At 44.6% G+C, this 15,983-nt stretch overlaps 1 protein-coding gene across 2 annotated transcripts in view; it reads left to right on the top strand.

The window, feature by feature from the left end:
• The window catches only part of jar (Myosin heavy chain 95F jaguar), a 255,795-nt gene that overhangs the window by 106,472 nt on the left and 133,340 nt on the right, over positions 1–15,983 (top strand). The window lies entirely within an intron of this gene.

Below are 15,983 nucleotides of genomic sequence, written 5' to 3'. Positions count from 1 at the left end.
GGGGAAGAATTTTAGCAGCAAGGGCAAAATTGGCAAGAGGAAGACATGTGTGGTTTCCAACGATTCTCGAAATCGTGTGCGGAACAGCGACGCCATGCGTAAGCATCACGGCATAAATTGGTGCAACCATGTAATCGCCATCAGATACAGGTAACGTAGAGGAGAGATCGATGTGTGTAACACAGTTAGACTGAAGGCGTACGAAATCGATGCAGCAGAGACGGCTTTGAGGTGAGTAGGTCGGATCGGAAAGTGGAGGCATCATAGGGTTAAGACAGCCGGCTGAACAGTCTATAAGAGCAGAGTAAGCGGTTAGAAAATCTACACTTAGAATTAGATCATGAGGGCAATTTTCGATGACGGGGAAAAGAACAGCTGTGTTTCTATCTGCAATAGTCACACGGGCAGAGCACATGCGAATAATAGCGGCAGTTCCCCCGTCGGCGTCTCGAATGGCTTGGTTCAAGGTGGGTGTGACAACTTTCTTTAGTTGGTAACGAAGAGCAGCACTCATGATGGACACCGCCCCAGTATTGATCAACGCACGCACATTGTCTAAAGTAACTTCCCGAAAATTCTGGGTGGTCGGTATTGTTACACGCGAATTTCTTGCAGAGGATGTCATCAATGCAGCTCCACCTCCTCTGTACTGCCTAGTTTTCCAGTTGGAGGCACTGTGAATAAGTAGGAAAGGCAGGACGGCGTTGCAGGGGCAAACGGGATTGATGGCGAGCAGGGGATAGTCAGCAGGCGTAGCGAGGTTTCGTCAGTGGTGTGGTGGAATCTGAGAATGTGGTCGGCATAGGGGAATCAAATACTGAGGACGACTGGTGAACATAAGTGGCCTGGGAGAGAGGCCCATAGTGTGCCGGCATAGCCCAGGGATTTTGGCAGTGGTGAGCGATATGGCCAACGCATCGGCAGTTGAAGCATATGTGCTTGTCGTCCAGTGTACGCCATTGGGACTAATTGCATTGTCGATAATAGTTGGAAACCAAAGCGAGGAGCAGAGAGACGACGATAAAAAGGCTTGGCAGAGTAGGCTGGTTGAACAGGATGTAGGCCGACGTTCTATAATTCTTGACGAGCGATGGCTTGTATTAGTGATATCATGGTCGGTGAAGGATCAGTTGTAGGGAATGGAGTGACTAATGGTTGGGCTGCCTCGACCTCGCGACGGATGATGCGGGTGAGGTTGTCACATCGGGGGACTTGGCGGAAGGCATCATCGCAAAAGGAAGTAGCCGCCGTTTTCAGCAGGCGCGTGATGCCATGGGTGTCACGACAGGCTTTAGCCTGTTCTAGACGGCGGCATTTTGTCTGGATTGTGTCGATGCTCGTGACATTATTAAAGACCAGCAGGTTGAAGGCATCGTCAGCAATCTCTTTTAAGACATGATTAACTTTCTCGTCCTCCGGCATGCACTGGTTGGCGTTTTCTACAAAGCGCCAAAATGTCAAGAATGTACGAGACGTACTATTCAGTAGACATCTGAGCGCGAGTGGCGAGAGTCTTCTAGGCAGCGAGCTGCCGACCAGATAAATCGGCAAAAAGATCACAGATTTTCGTTTTGAAGATATCCCAGCTCGTGATTTCGGCTTCATTAGTTTTTGAACCTATGTCGGCAGAGTGCCATCGAGATAAAACATGAGTGAGCATGAGCGTGCGATCCCAGCGGTGGGTAGCACTGACGCGCTCGTACCAGTGCAACCAGAAGTCAACGTCGATGGCACCGTCAGCGGAGAAAATGCCAGGATCCCGCAAGGGGGGGAGGGTGACGTAGATTGTGGACTTTGCTGAAGAGGTTGCGGTCAAGAGGCACTGTCATTTGACGTAGCCGAGGGGAGAGGTACCCGGTGTTGCGACAGCTGCGTGTCTCCATCGAGGTACAAGAGTCGTCTATCTCCACCAAGAATGTTACGAGTAACTTATTTATTAGTTTATATGTGATGCACTGAGCTCAGAGAACAAGATGGTGCCAGTTCATTAACAACCAGCAACCATCGTAGTCTTTCATGCAGCAAGGCTGCAGCGGCTGTTCTGTATCACTATCGTCATAACTTGAAGTTGAAAATTGGACGAAATCTCATCTGGTCGGGAAGTAATGGCTTTGCAGAAAGAAAAAGACAGGACGTTGACCAAGAGGGTGTCAAAAATATTGTCACGTGTGTCTTTTTCGCGGGACGCACGTGAAAATATACAAAAAGACGTTCCCTCATCCCCACGGAAGCCTTGTTCACTAATATGAGAGTATGAAGCTTCCAGATTAAATTCGCTAAAATAATCACTTCATTCATCTTACATAGGTAGGTTGGTGGCGTTGTAGTTAAGCATGTCTCTGGTTGTCTGTATAGACCCATTCCATGTTTGTAAACACAGGTAGGTCGACGTTATGGGTAAAATTATAGCGACATCCGCACGTAACCGCCATAAGTGCCAAGGGCTGCGCTGTGCGCCAAAAAACAGACGTGAGACGCCATAAGCGTCGTGAAAGCCATAAGCTCCGAGGGCTGCGATGCGCGCCAACAAACAGAACTAAGTTGCGAGACACGACTGACATCCAGCCGTGACGCAGCTCGTCAGCATACCGTTTTTTTTTTTCCTTGTTGCTTGACTGAGAACACTGCATGCACCATTGAAAACCCAGCAGAAACTGCTCTAGGCAGAGCGTCTTCTGCCTACTAAGACAGAGCCACCGCATTTTCATGACGTAAGTCCGGTGGAATTTGTCTATAGTCAAAGATTCCAGATAGTGCCATTTTATCCAGTTCATTTTTCAGGCGTGGTCCCAGTTTCAGCTGGGGCGTGGTCCCAGTCTCAGCTGTGGTGCATTTTTTCTGCATGCTCTGCGGGAATGTTGGAAACAACTTTTTTATTTCTCACGTCATTTATGTGCTCTTTCAGACGTCGCTCAAAGTCTCCACTTTCACCCACATAGACAAAATTGAAGTCAGCACTAGGAATATTATAAACAATGCCAGGGAACTTTTCTTTTAGCTTGTCCTTGACACTGACAAGCTCGTGACGTAGCTTGTGGCTCAAAATATGGGCGACTTGCACATTGTACCACACAGAACAAGCCATGATGCTCGAAACGTACAGAATGAAGGCGCGACGCTGGCTCAGGGAATTATGTGGCTCAGTCGAGCGCAGGGCTCGTTCGTCAAACGAAGCAATAAAACTTCTGGGGTACTTTCAGGCGCCGAGTTCATGTCGGAGGCATGCTAAGTCGGAGTCTTCTGGCTGACTGCAAATTCTTTGGGTCCTTTCTGTTAAAGAAAAGTGCGCAGATTGTTTGTGGCTTACAGGGTTGACCAACGCGAAATGAAGATAATGTCCGCTATGTGTGTCTTTCCCATGAACACTGAACGACAGACTCTGTCAGTCCCGCTGTACCACTACATCAAGAAAACGTCCCTGCGGGGACAAAGTTGTCGTGGAAAAAAAAGCGAGAAATAAAGGGCCTTGTGTTGTGGATGCACGTATTGGAAAACATTGGCCAGAAGCTTCTGCGGTTTCGATTTGAGTGTGGGGTCACGTTTGAGGACGGCATAGATGCTACTATCTTGGACAATGTCCGACATCTTGCTGATATAGTCAGTGGCGTTCATAATAACAGTGGTATTTATTTGCCAGCGGGCAGTACTATCACAATACCTCGATTCTTGCTAAGATTCCTGATTGTGTTATGCTGTTTGGGTGACAAGGCAAGCTTGGCGAAAATGCTGATCGCTTGAGTACGAGCCTCATCTCGTTCGTAGTCATGTAGCTGACCAACAACGTGCTCTATGGCACAAATCAATTTTTTGGGGTCAAGTGCAGCAAAAGTTCAGTCCCATTTTGAGCATGCTCATCTTAGGCTGACTGGAAGTGTACAACGACTAATTGCATACCTTGCTCGGTGCAATGTGTTATTCCTACGGCGAGGCTGTTGGCGAACCAGTTTGTTGTGATGGGTCTGTTCACATATGGAGAATCGTCTTTAATACTACCAGGTGTTCAAAAGCAGTGTGCACCGGTCCCAGCAAGTGCAAAGACTTCGGAATCGGGCCTTGCGCTTTGCAAGACAGATTGAAGCTCAGGTGAGCTTTGAACAAAGATGCTCGCACGGTAAGCGAAATAAATTGGTGAGTTTGTGTAATCTTTTTTCACCCACACGCCTAGAGTACATGAATGAAGTCCACAATGGGAGAAAATCTCGTCTGGTCGGGAAGTAATGGCATTGTATACTTCACGACCAGACGAATCTTTGACTATCGAGACAACGAGGAATTCGCTTAACCGCAACACTGGCAATCTACTTATGCAAGTTGTCTGAAGCAATTATTTCAGCAGATCTAAGCTGGAAGCTAGGGCCTCTCAGCTTAGTGAAGCCGAAACGTCTTTTATTGCATTTTTGACACCTTCTTAGTCGACGTCCTGTTTTTCATCATCGTAACTTGCTTCAGCGGGGTCACATGAGGGGGTCCCCAAGGGAGGATGTCAATTGCTCATGCAAGCTTCAAAATTAATTTAAATTACCTTGCAAGTTACATTCGTTGTTGATATTTTGCAGATATTATACGCATGTTCACGGGAATCGATCCTGCTGGCTATCTCAGCTGTGAAACTTTGTGTCAGTAGTACTAGTACCTCTTTAAAATGCTACTCGAAAAAAGTGTCTTTAATCTGTAGCCAAGGGCAATGAAAGTTTTGCTGTATATATAGTCTTTTATGGTGATTTCAAATATGTTATTAGTACAGTAAGATGCATAGTTTTTGTTTTATGCCAATGTGTAAAAGATAGTTTTTTTGTCAGACTTTTTTTGCCATTAAACTTTTATGGCTCTGAGCCATTAATAGATCATATTGCTCTGCATTAACTTTAGAATGCAAGTAACTAACAAGAAAGTGCTTAAAACATTTTTACGGACATGAAAAATTGTAATGTGACAAGTCTTATAATGCTTAGCTCATACTAATTGCTTACTTTAGGTTATTAATAATTATATAGGTCATATAAAGTTTTGAAAGAGATACTTGCCCCTTTCACATGTTACGGAATATGTGGGCAAAATTGCATCCTGAGCTTGCTACCCAATACGTGGTGTCCAAGCTCAAGAAGTTGACCAAAGGGGAGAAAAAGGCGTTTTAAAAGTATTAGTGAAAGATGCGGCACAGATGTGCTTTTTAAAGTGGTTTCTTCCATAATGGGAGTTGTGGTTATTTTGAGCATGTGGCTTTGGTGAACTGCTCATGTAAAATGCAGGCAGCTTGGTGACAATGAGCTTTTTTTTTGTTTTTTATAGCCACTGTGTGCTTTCTGAAAGTCATTTTATTTTACTTGAATTCAATTACAATCCAACTTTTTGTCGTGAAAGTAGAAAAATTACTTCTGAAAGCAAATAAAAACAAAATATATATAATTTTGGCAAGTAACTTGAGTTTTTCGACTCGCCACAGCCCTTAAGGGGACAGGGTAAGCAAAAATATTGGAAAAAAAGTTTTTTTCCTTTTTTGTTGTTTGAAATCTGCAGTCTTTTCTGAGCCAGAATCAGTGGTGCTTTTGACCTAATACGATGTTTTTCTTTCTAAAATCGCCCTGCCGTGGTGGTCTAGTGACTAAAGTACTCGGCTGTTGACCCACAGGTCGCGGGATCGAATCCCGCTGCTTCGGCTGCATTTCCGATGGAGGCGGAAATGTTGTAGGCCCGTGTGCTCAGATTTGGGTGCACGTTAAAGAACCCCAGATGGTCGAAATTTCCGGAGCCCTCCACTATGGTGTCTCTCATAATCAAATGGTGGTTTTGGGACGTTAAACCCCGCATTACAATTATTTTCCAAAAATGACATATTTCAAAACTTGTGCAGCGGCCTACCATGCCCCTATACTTACATAGCAAGGGATTTTACGCAGTTAAAGCATCATAGCGATATGAAGAGGTTACAGTTTGCAAGCTGGATTGCATTTGGCACATTTAGAGAAGAATGGGCCAAGAACTGCGTAAATGAATGAAAGCAAAGGCATCAAGCTTTCAGTCGGGAAACTTATATCTGGTCGGGGACATCTTAGGGGTGTTATCATTGGCAAGCACCAAAACTGTTACAGTCAACACATATATATCGAACTCAAAGGTGATTGCGAGTGAACGGACGCAGCTGACACAGTTGGAACAACAAACAACAATGAACATGTATTTAACTGCTTTTAAATGTACGATATTGTTACACGACATCGGCAACGAAAGAGCATCATAGACGACGAAGACGATGAAAGTGACCGTGTTCGTGTTGTTGTTGCTGCTGTTCTTCCATCTTGGCTGCAGCTGCCTCTGACTCTCCCTGTATATTTTGTAAATATATTTATTTCATTCATTCTCTCACCCCCGTAACATTTGGTGGAGGTACGGGGTACAACACGATATAACGGAGCTCCCCAGTGGCCGACGCTTGGATTTTTCCACCATGGCAAACCAGGGACCGGCTCCCGCCGAGGTGACTACAACAACAACTGTTGTCCTTCTGCAGCTAAAAGATCCTGGCACGTTCTGTGGCACGGATGATGTCGACATCGAAGAATGGTTGCCATTGTACGAACGTACAAGTAAGAATTACCGCTGGGATGAAACAGAATAGAAAGTTGGGCGAGTTGGTGTATATTCATATTAAAAGAAAAGGGGCGCACAAAAAGACGGAGACAAAGAAGAGAACCACACACAGCGCTGCACTCACAACTGAAAGTTTAATCCGAGCAACAAGAATTTAAAAAGTAAAAGCCGCGCATGACAAGTGAGGTACAATGAGATTAAATGATACGCTCATCAATAAAAATGAACTCTTTTTTGTGCAATGTAACCGAGGTCTGGCTTACGCAAGCATCACGTGACTTGTTAATATGATAGGCTTCAGACACCTCACGGGTGAATTGATCGTGGTGCTTAAAAATAATAACAGTGTTAGACAGATCAGGTGTGCACCCACACGTGGCACAATGCGAAGCCAAATGGGAAGGCGTGCCGTTATGCAAAGAGAGATAGTGCTCCCGCAACCTTTTATTAACACAGCGGCCCGTCTGTCCCACATAATGAAGGCCACAAGATAAAGGAATGCGGTACACCATTCCCACAGCACAAGGCACTTACTTATTTCTATGGTTTACAGCACATTTATTTACATCTGGCTTGTCCTTCTTGTCTAGCTGATTTGACACCAATGCACATATCTTTCCCAATTTATTGGGTGCCCTAAAAACCACATCAACTCCGTAGCCGGAACCAACATTTTTTAACCCATGTGCCAGTTTATGCATATAAGGAATTGCTGTGAACTTTATTTTTTCCCTATTGATTTTCCTAGCTGCACGTCCTTTTAAACCACCAATTAACTTATCGCAAACAGCCACAATTATGTTAGGGGGGAATCCTGCTTCCTCTAGTCTTGCAACTTGCTTAGCAAAACCCGAACCCAACACATGCCTGCACGATTTTTCTAGAGCGGATTTAAGGCAGGTGAAAGCGATGCCCCTCTTTACCACCTTTGAGTGGGCTGATCCAAAATTAAGAATTGGTTTCACTGATCGTGGCTCAAAGCACCAGCAAATATGGGAACTCTGAAACCGAAGTTTAAGATCGAGAAATTGTAGACAGTCGGATTCTGGAACCTCCGATGTGAAGGACAAACCCATGCCTTCTGTCCTGAACACCTTCAACACACTGGAAACAATATCCGGGAACGAGGCATCCTTTATAACAACTAAAAAATCGTCCACATATCGGAAAATACGCATCACAGTTCCGCTTAGGATTGTGTCTACAATGCGATCTATTTTGGCTAAAAAAATTTCACAAAGCACAGGTGCAACGCACGAACCTATACAGACTCCTGAACGCTGGATTAGGGTCTTCCCTCGCCAACCATTGTACGTAGACTTTAGGTAAAAAGCTAGTAATTCAGTGAACGATTCTACAGATATACCACTACTACCTCTGAAACGAAGCTCATCATTGTCTTCCTTGATACATTCCTGAACGCACACTAGGAGCTTATGATTAGGAATCGAAAAAAACATGTCAACATCTATACTGAACGCCAGACAGGAGCTCGTGTCGCGCTCCCTAAGAAACTGAACCACCGCACCCGAATTTACCACTCTAAAGGGATCATGAACGCACAGCTGCTTCAAATGGCTTTCTAAATACCTGGATACATTTTTCTGCCACGTATCTGTTTCCGTAATTTTGGTACGAAAAGGCATGTCAGGTAGTCTGAAGAACAGTGGCGCCTTGCATCCTTCCCTGAGGCGTAACAGGATACACGCATGCAATCCTTGAAAACACGAACCTGCCTCCACAGTTCAGACCTCAAGATACGGCACATTCTTCTTGCATGGCCCGTAGTAGGCGGCAACCAACCGCATGAAGCTTGTAGGTTCGGAGGGCACAAACCTAGACGTGCGTACCACGACGCGACTCTCGCTTGGCACATACACAGGGCAATCAGTGAAGCCAGGGTGGCCGGATGAGAAGTGCTCAAATTAGAACAAATAAAAGAGCCCTGTGTACAAGAAATATATTGTAACAGAATAGAAAGTTGGGCGAGTTGGTGTATATTCATATTAAAAGAAAAGCGGCGCACAAAAAGACGGAGACAAAGAAGAGAACCACACGCAGCGCTGCACTCACAACTGAAAGTTTAATCCGAGCAACAACAATTTAAAAAATAAAAGCCGCGCATGACAAGTGAAGTACAACGAGACCCCAAGTTCGGTTTTGAACCTCGAATGAACCCAGTTGAAAAAGTCGTGGTTGCTAAGACAGTTTCAAGGCGTGTGGAAGAAGACTTACGCCCACGGTGTGTAGTTGAGTGTGTGGATGCCTTGGCCAAAGCTGATGGAATTGCGCGGAATGTTTAACCTGGTTTTCATTTGGCTAAAGTGCTCGTAGAAAGGGATTTAAGACCGGTTGTGGCTGATAAGGAAGGTTTCTTTGTCATTATGGATAGTGGAATGTTTTCAGAAAAGGAATGTAAAGCTATAGAGAAGAACTTTAAGCCAGCCTCTGTGACGTTGTTCAAGGTCAGAGATAAGGCGATTAACCTTTTGCGGGACCTTAATCTTGAGAGATTGGCCTCCTCTGTGGCAAAAAGCCAGGGTTTGGAATTCAGCCCGTTCTTTACGATAAAAACCCATAAGCCTGACATGCCTTTTCGTACCATAATTACGGAAACAGATACGTGGCAGAAAAATGTATCCAGGTATTTAGAAAGCCATTGGAAGCAGCTGTGCGTTCATGATCCCTTTAGAGTGGTAAATTCGGGTGCGGTGGTTCAGTTTCTTAGGGAGCGCGACACGAGCTCCTGTCTGGCGTTCAGTATAGATGTTGACATGTTTTTTTCGATTCCTAATCATAAGCTCCTAGTGTGCGTTCAGGAATGTATCAAGGAAGACAATGATGAGCTTCGTTTCAGAGGTAGTAGTGGTATATCTGTGGAATCGTTCACTGAATTACTAGCTTTTTACCTAAAGTCTACGTACAATGGTTGGCGAGGGAAGACCCTAATCCAGCGTTCAGGAGTCTGTATAGGTTCGTGCGTTGCACCTGTCCTTTGTGAAATTTTTTTAGCCAAAATAGATCGCATTGTAGACACAATCCTAAGCGGAACTGTGATGCGTATTTTTCGATATGTGGACGATTTTTTAGTTGTTATAAAGGATGCCTCGTTCCCGGATATTGTTTCCAGTGTGCTGAAGGTGTTCAGGACAGAAGGCATGGGTTTGTCCTTCACATCGGAGGTTCCACAATCCGACTGTCTACAATTTCTCGATCTTAAACTTCGGTTTCAGAGTTCCCATATTTGCTGGTGCTTTGAGCCACGATCAGTGAAACCAATTCTTAATTTTGGATCAGCCCACTCAAAGGTGGTAAAGAGGGGCATCGCTTTCACCTGCCTTAAATCCGCTCTAGAAAAATCGTGCAGGCATGTGTTGGGTTCGGGTTTTGCTAAGCAAGTTGCAAGACTAGAGGAAGCAGGATTCCCCCCTAACATAATTGTGGCTGTTTGCGATAAGTTAATTGGTGGTTTAAAAGGACGTGCAGCTAGGAAAATCAATAGGGAAAAAATGAAGTTCACAGCAATTCCTTATATGCATAAACTGGCACATGGGTTAAAAAATGTTGGTTCCCGCTACGGAGTTGATGTGGTTTTTAGGGCACCCAATAAATTGGGAAAGATATGTGCATTGGTGTCAAATCAGCTAGACAAGAAGGACAAGCCAGATGTAAATAAATGTGCCGTAAACCATAGAAATAAGTAAGTGCCTTGTGCTGTGGGGGTGGTGTACCGCATTCCTTTATCTTGTGGCCTTCATTATGTGGGACAGACGGGCCGCTGTGTTAATAAAAGGTTGCGGGAGCACTATCTCTCTTCGCATAACGGCACGCCTTCCCATTTGGCTTCGCATTGTGCCACGTGTGGGTGCACACCTGATCTGTCTAACACTGTTATTATTTTTAAGCACCACGATCAATTCACCCGTGAGGTGTCTGAAGCCTATCATATTAACAAGTCACGTGATGCTTGCGTAAGCCAGACCTCGGTAACATTGCACAAAAAAGAGTTCACTTTTATTGATGAGCGTATCATTTAATCTCATTGTACCTCACTTGTCATGCGCGGCTTTTACTTTTTAAATTCTTGTTGCTCGGATTAAACTTTCAGTTGTGAGTGCAGCGCTGTGTGTGGTTCTCTTCTTTGTCTCCGTCTTTTTGTGCGCCGCTTTTCTTTTAATATGGGATGAAACTCTTATGTTAGCCAATATCCTGTTCTACTTGATAGGAACAGCAAAAGTGTGGTTCGAGAACCACGAAGATGAAATTGGAAGCTGGAATGCGTGCAAAGAAAAGATGCGCGCCCTTTTCGGCAAGTCTGTGGGTAGAAAGGCAGCGGCCAAAAAGGAGTTGGCATCTCGTGTGCTAACATCATCAGAGTCCTACGTGACTTACACACAGGACGTGCTTGCCCTTTGCCGAAAAGCAGACTACGGTATGGAAGAAACCGGAAAAGTAGCTCACATATTGAAAGGCATCGCAGATGATGCATTCAACCTTCTCATATGCAAGGACTGCAACACGGTCGATGCCATCGTCAAGGAGTGCAAGCGTTTTGAGGCCGCAAAAAGTCGACGTATCGCCCATAATTTCACTCGACTACCAAACACAGCAGCAACCTGGTCGTGCGAAGACAGGCCTGCGCTACAGACGCCGTTAACTGCAGAGCACGTGACCAAGATCATCAGATGTGAACTTGAAGCTCTGTCTCCTGCGTCCACGTGCTCCTGTGCCTGTTACTCTAGCCCTCAGATGGTGCCACTGGTACATGCCATTGTGCGACAAGAGCTTTCCAATGCTTGACTGGCCTCCGAGTGCACTACAGCTTCCTCTCAGCCGATCAACCGTCGTCGACCCCATGTTTCGTATGCCCAATGCCAAAACCTTCCGGCGCACCCTCGCAATCCAGCCGAGTGGAGGACTGCTGACGATCGCCCGATTTGTTTCAACTGTCACCGTATCGGACACGTGGCCCGCCATTGTAGCACTCGGTAGTATTGGCATCGGGCATCCTATGGGTACCCCCATCGGCCAGAGAGGGATCATGGACGCTTTCAAACTTACCGGGAGTCACCTCAGGCCACCAGTGAAGACGTTCCGTCATTTTCTCACCCCTGTAACAATATCATCAGCCAAGTTATTAAAGTATCAATTCTGATCTACACGCTAGACAACTTTACATGCAATTACATTACACTCGACAACATAACATACACAAGGCGATGAACGCTTCACTCGCCACAAGGGCCCCTGGCAGACGGCCTGCGTTGCCGTGCACCGGGGTCCCACTGCGAGAGACAACTGTTCGTGCCAAATGCCACCAGAAAAAGACTCTCCCGATTTTCTCGTGCCGCCAGGGTTCATCGCCAGCGCTACTGATCTAACCATGATGATGATAGTGGTGATCAACACTTGCGAACACAACGCTGCCTACTGGTCAGTAGTTGCGAGCTTTAAATGCAGCCTATGTGTGAGACAGGTGTGCCATGTGGCGCAAACAACTGTAGAGGGGGTGTTAGCACCTCCACATATTCAAGGAGTTCGCAGCGACTTTGCACAATATGCACACAAAAGAGGAATACTGCACATGCGGTGGTACGTACGCAACGCGACAAGGGAAGTGACGAAGCGCTCGCGAGAGGATGGCCACCTGCATGGGAAACAGCAAATAGTGCGAGCTGTGGTTGGCTGATCAAGATTCGGGAAACAGCAACAAAATTAAAAGAAGCGGCGAAAGGAGGAGGACGTCAGCTCCTTCGTTAGCCAATATGTATGTGGAGAAAGCATGAGAGAGAGAAAAAAAAAAGAAAAAAGCTGTTGTGCAAGACTGTGCAGTCCGAGCCCTCTCTCCCATACCTTTCTTCGAGTGGGTTTTCGCAGAGAGGGGGTGGTGTGAAAAAGTCGCCGGGCACTGCGAGTGCCAAAGCGCACCTTCCAGCTCGTGCGGCATTTGATATATTCGAAGGCAGGTAAAAACACCCTTCTATATAAATGTGCAAATTTCTATACTTTTACAAAAGAAATTCAAGGGGATAATGAGTTCGATATACCCGAAAATTTGATATATGTGGGTTCGATATATCGGTGTTCAACTACATCGTTGGGCCAATAAAAGAAATAGAGCCAGCTCGGTCGACATGCGAAAAGCTGTCCGGTCCACATATTTTCACGTGGCATCAAAGTACACTAATCAATCTCACAGTCTTTGCTCAATGGACGCTGAATCTTGGTGTAAATTCAACAAACCCAAGTTTAATGGTGAATCATTTGTTCATAAAGAAGACCTTCCAGCATCTAATAATAATAATAATGCTGCTAAGCCAAATTAACTGGAACTAGCTCATCTAGAATTACTTGCTAAATGCCTCCATTGGAAAACTGAAAAGCATAAGCAGTTGTTGGATTGTCGTGTGGGAGCACAATCCAAAAGAAAAAAATACGTTTTCCTCAGGCACGAAACACTGTAATTGTGCACTTTTGATGATGTGTACTCTTTTAATGATGGCAATATAGCCCCGGCACTGCACAGTGCAGGGCCCCTTGAACTGCGTCGAGAGTACTGCGCTGACACGGCTGCATAGCAGGCGACAAATGAGGCTCGCCAGGCAAGAGCTTTCAACACAAAAAGAAAAAAATGATATTCTATTTAAAAGGTCTGTCAAGTTGTTATCTTGTTGTATTTTTGAAATAATTCTGATCTTCAACTTTAGGTGTGATTATCTTAAAATGTGCTTATGTTGTTTTTGTTCTTTTTTTCTAAGCAACCACAATATCTAGAATCAGAGATTTTGGCCAGTATTTACCTAGATAATGTAAAAGAAAATACGTTGAACCAGGATTATTGTTTTGTGAAGTGCTCTTTTGCAACACATCTAATAGGTATTATTGAGTGATAATTAAACTGAATAAATAATTTGCAAAAAATGATTCTTAAAATTTTCAGTGCTGAATTAGCTTCAGTAAAAAAAACGGCTCATGATCACAATGATAGTAAAATGATTACTCTAGATCTTATGGTTATGGAGAAAAAGTACTTAAACTTTGCCTAAAATACATGGCAAGTATAGGGCTTACCCTGTTCCCTTAGGCTATTGAGGGTGTTATGGAAAATTCTATGAAAAGAACTGAATACCTTAACCATGTAGCCTTCCTGTAAAAAGCTTTGTATGGGCACAATTGTACAATAGTAGTCGTATTTGAGGACATTCAGATTTTTAAAAATGTTCCAAAAACCAGGGGAGTTCATCTTCATCTTTCTTTGTTCACTGGCTTTACTTAACAGTAAAGACAAAACATAAACGTTTTACCACCTATATGAGTGGCATCAGTACACAAATGGCATCATACATTTTTGTGCACCTTGCCCTTCTACGTAAAATGTACTTTCGCTGTGTAGATGACACTTTTGTCATTGTAGAAAAGAAAAATCTACAAGATATACACGTGGCGCTGAATAACAATCATCCAGCCATCTAATTAACTTGTGAAATGAAGGATCATGGCACTTTAGTCTTTCTAGATGTCCTCGTACATTGTAGCGTGGGCGGTTTATTGGAAACAGCCGTATACCACAAATCTTGCGGCACTATGCAGAGTTCTGACTCTCATCACCATGTGGAACACAAGTATGCGGTTGTTCGCACATTTCTGTAATGCTGCGACACGCTGTCGTTGATGCAGATCCTGAGGAAGCGTGAAGAAACAAATGTTGCCTGTATCTTAAATGAACGGAGCAACTCTCTGCAGTTTGTTGACAATGCACGACCCCACGTGCAAAAGTGTCACGAGAGTAGGACAAATGAGGCAACATCCTTTGTGCGCATCTCGTATGTTTGCAGCGTGTCAGAAGTAGTTCGTAGGGCCTTTTGGCCTTTGGGTGTTCGTAATGTTTTCCTGGCAAAGGTGTTTTCAAAACCAAAGGACCACAACCCCCAGACAAACAAAGCGAAGTTATCGTATTTACTGGCGTTATGAACGCACCTTTTTTGTAAAAGTTGATGCCAATTTTGAGGGAGGGTTCACTACGCAAGAGAAAAAAGTAACAGGAGTTATAACAGTGAAAATATCTCTTGGCCCGCGAAATGTGTGGTGGATAGTTTCTGTAGCCTGAAGCTCTTCTTGCTTTCCTTCCATAAAAAACACGCATGTCCACGTGGTTGGTATGCTCAACCAATTTCCTAGTTTAAAACCAGCCGTGTAGGTAGCGTACCAGCCAAACGCACCCTGCAGAGCAGGTGCCCCCCAACTAAGTTTCCTGTGACAAACCTGACAACAAAAATGCAATATCAGATGGCGGCGCACAAACTTTGCGGGTGCACGACGCGCTGTCGGTGCGGTTGCGCTTTGCATGGCCTCCAAGACGGCGGACAAGTGGCGTTTTTTTTTATGTCATGCGCTTTGTTTTTTGCTTTTTCTTGCCGCTTTGCTTTTGTGGCACCAGAAGCAAAGAGGTTTCTCCTGTATTCGACAGATGGCGCTCTGCCGCAAAAGGTGTAGTTCTCTACTGTTTGAGGCCAGGACGGGAGTATTGCGAACGAAGACATATCAGGCCAAATACGAAGAGGTAGACACTGTATTCAGTGCATGCGGAGAGGAGGAGGAAACTGCCAAACGCTTGATAATGTTCTGTAAAGGGCTTCACCTTATAGTTCAGGATGATGGCGCAGAGTTTTTCAAAGCGCTGGGGTTCAGGGACAGGGAGGGCAAAATAGACCTAAAGCGGGTAGAATTAACTAGAAGGAGATCATCTGATTGGTGGCTAAAGTCAAGACACGAGTGAAAATTAAACCCTTCACTGCAAAGTACGAGTCCTCAACTTCAATATTAAAAGGAAAAAAAAAAGATAAATTTTGTTGTTGGTTCACTAAGTATTACGGCTAAATGGCGTCAGACGCTGCCTGATCTAGAAGTACAGCCACATCAATCCATCCATGCACTCATCGTGACTTTTAAATTTTTATTGACGTCGTCTGAGCTTGCGCTGCTCGCAACTGCTTAGCATGGCTGTTAAAATATGTTTTGACTTTCATTGCATCATTATTTTAAGATATAATGGCTTAATTTAACATTCTTTCGATTCTTAACGGCACTGGTTATTATACCAAAATGAAATGAACTTTAAAAAGTTTTTTTTTTTTCATGGACCAAGTTATGGGAGGGGTTTATTATGCGAGTGGGGTCATTACGCGAGTAAATACGGTATATACAAGGTCGACTGCAAGGACTGTTGTGTTACCTACATCGGCTAGACGGGGCCACGATGTTGTACCCGCCTCAAGGAACATGCAAGGAGCATCACGAGCCACACATGCAACACGAGCTAAAATAAAATCAATTGACCACTCCCTGCCGAAACGACAAGTGTTTGATCTCAGTAATGCATTGACGCTGGCGTGATA

The sequence above is a fragment of the Rhipicephalus microplus genome, chromosome 5 (genome assembly GCF_043290135.1).
Source record: "Rhipicephalus microplus isolate Deutch F79 chromosome 5, USDA_Rmic, whole genome shotgun sequence".
NCBI classification, from domain to species: Eukaryota; Metazoa; Arthropoda; class Arachnida; order Ixodida; family Ixodidae; genus Rhipicephalus; species Rhipicephalus microplus.
The sequence above is the reverse complement of the archived record's forward strand: the minus strand, read 5'-3'. Positions and strand labels throughout refer to the sequence as shown.